We start from the raw sequence: 2,589 nt of genomic DNA on the forward strand, positions 1-2,589 counted from the left end.
GGGCCCCCCCCCCCCCACAAACTGCTTCTTTCCCCCAGCCTGAACACCCACAGTATAAATGGACATGTACATACAGTGCACACAAAATTAGGTGAATGTACAGCTTTCTTATGTATTAATTTTTATATGCTTGCATGTTTATAATTTCTAGTTAAGTCTTTTGTGCCATGTGTTGGGTCCCAGAAGAAACGTGATTTGAGCTCACACTAAATTTTCATATTGTTGAAATGATCCAGTCTCTCGTGTCCTTTAGTCTCATATGGCCTGTGTTTCCTTTAAGGCTGAGTGGGACCAGATTACAGCAGGAAATCCAGGAGGCGAGTGTCTGTTTTTTATTTTAGACTTGGAAACAAGTGTTTGAAATGACTTATGTAAAACTGGACTCTGGACTCAGCTGCACAGTGTCCTGGCTGTCTTGTGTTTCTACAGTCTCCACAAAAGTAACAAGCTCAACTGTTCACATTCTCCCAGTTTAATACATCTGCATCTAAAAGCTCCAACCTGACTTGACAGAGGAAACTACAAACTGTGTCACTGTATCATACTGTGGTTTAGAGTATCACTAGCCCTCGACCACACTGAGCCTCTGGGGGGCAGCACTGAGCTACCCAGCTAATCCCACTACAGTACAGGAGGTCGTTTCCTCCACCAGCAGATCTTCACTGTTATTAAATGGTTTGTCACACTGAGTTCATTGTTTCTTTAAGGTCACAACTGAAATGTCTGCAGTGAAATGTACTGCTCCAACTGCACATGTATAAATGTTAGGATGCAAAAATACATTTTCAAACCTGAGACTGTTGCTTTATTTCCATTTTCCACCTGCTGTTGGTCAGAAACGTGTTTACATTTATAGGCAACGTCATGTTTTTACACCATTAAAATCCAGTGATATTGATGTTTAGCTACTACTGCACTGACAGTGGAAATGCAGCTGCTGTTCATAAAGTCAGTGTGTGTTACTGCATCGTGTTGGTAGGCAACCGCAGTGTGTGCATCTAAAACCTGAAGAGCTGAGCTGTGACGGTGACGTTGGTGAGGACCGTTTAATAAAACAGCTTTACAGTCCGACCTGTCCACAGAACAGTCAGTGCACCAACACATTCTGACTGGACTGACTAAAGTTCTGGCTCTGTGGCAAACAGCATCTTCACTACACTCTGCTTGGACTTTTGTTAAATTAATCCACACAAAGGCATCAACAGAAGCTGGACTCTAACATAGAGGTGATTAAATATGATATTTAAGTCAAATAATATAAAAGCTACTACATTAAAATAATATTACAGCCATGACTGTGTGAGTTCTTACAGAGTTTAACAGTCTTTCCTCGTCCTCAGCGGTCGCCTCTACTCTCAGGTTATATCTGTAGTAACAGACAGTACTTTGGTTAACACACTGCTCAACTCACATTTAACTAGTAAAATATTCTCCTTTACAAACAAACAGAGCAAAGAGACAGTGTATTACCTTAAGTTCAGCCTGACTGACTGTAGAAGTCAGACGATGCCCTTCTGTTATAAAGGACCTTCAGTAGTACCTGCACCGTGACCTGGTGCAGCAGCGTCGCTCCATACTGTTGTGAAAACAAGTTCAATCAAATTAATGGGAGAATTTTCACATAGCAAAGCCTAAAACTGAGTTCCAATAAAACCAGACTTCATCAAGTTTATTGGACAGAGTCAGTCCAGCAGAGCAGGACTCACCTGGATTTAATCATTTGTTGAGTCTCACCCATACTCAAGGTGTAGTGAACTGGTGCCACCAAGGACTCGTCCCCATCTGGTGGAGAGAGACGGTGAGTCATTGAACGGCTGAGACAAAGGCTGAGGGTTGTGTTGGTGAGCCTGGCCACCAGTGTCTGGGTGCTAGTAGTAAGATGCTAAGATTTAACAATGGGAATCTCCAGAACTGTTATTAAAAGTTTTTTGAGCCTGCGTTATGACAGCTGTCACATTCAGGCAGTGCAAATGTATTCATATGGCCGGTGAACGTCACTTTTAAACAGCCCATTTACCTGTAGTCAGGTCAGCGCATACACCATCATCAACTAGAAATCAAAATGATGTTATGTTTTCCCAAACATTTCTTCAGTACAGGCTACTTCCTATAAGGGCTATTCTACAGAAGGTTTCAACGAATACCTTCTAAAGTACATTTCTAAAGTGGTTGTGTTCATGGAAAGACAATCCGTCACCCTGCTACCGGCTACAACAGAATATTCACAATATTAGAGAGAAGACTGTCCTTTCAGTGGAGTGTGTCGTCTCTCGTTGACCTGTGGGACACAATGACAAGTAATAAGAGTAGAAACAAATAAAACTCATGTCCAGATGATAAACTTGTTTGTCCTCGATCTGATCTTGACTTTTCTCTCTCATGTTCAGTACAGTAGTACATTTAGTATGTAGCAGTAATGAAGGGGTGACATTTGAGTCATTTCAACCAAAGAGCCGTCAACACATTCCACAGTGAAAGGCCTGTTTTAGTTCTGGCTCATTTAATCAAAATGCTTGTTTTTAGCCCTGAGTCCTTCCTGAAGTAGTCCCACCACCAGCCAGCAGTGCCAGAGCCACCAGTATGACAACC

The 2,589-nt window shown here is 42.1% G+C and overlaps 1 long non-coding RNA gene across 1 annotated transcript; it reads right to left on the bottom strand.

The window, feature by feature from the left end:
• Positions 1-224: 224 nt before the first annotated feature.
• Positions 225-1,858, bottom strand: LOC109953914 (uncharacterized). The gene is made up of 3 exons (XR_002273999.1): positions 1,707-1,858; positions 1,471-1,576; positions 225-1,366 (listed from the first exon to the last, which is right to left on the bottom strand). It is a non-coding gene; the product is annotated as an uncharacterized LOC109953914 (long non-coding RNA).
• Between the last annotated feature and the right edge of the window lie 731 nt (positions 1,859-2,589).

This window comes from Monopterus albus, unplaced genomic scaffold, assembly GCF_001952655.1.
Source record: "Monopterus albus unplaced genomic scaffold, M_albus_1.0 scaffold1968.1, whole genome shotgun sequence".
Taxonomy (NCBI): domain Eukaryota; kingdom Metazoa; phylum Chordata; class Actinopteri; order Synbranchiformes; family Synbranchidae; genus Monopterus; species Monopterus albus.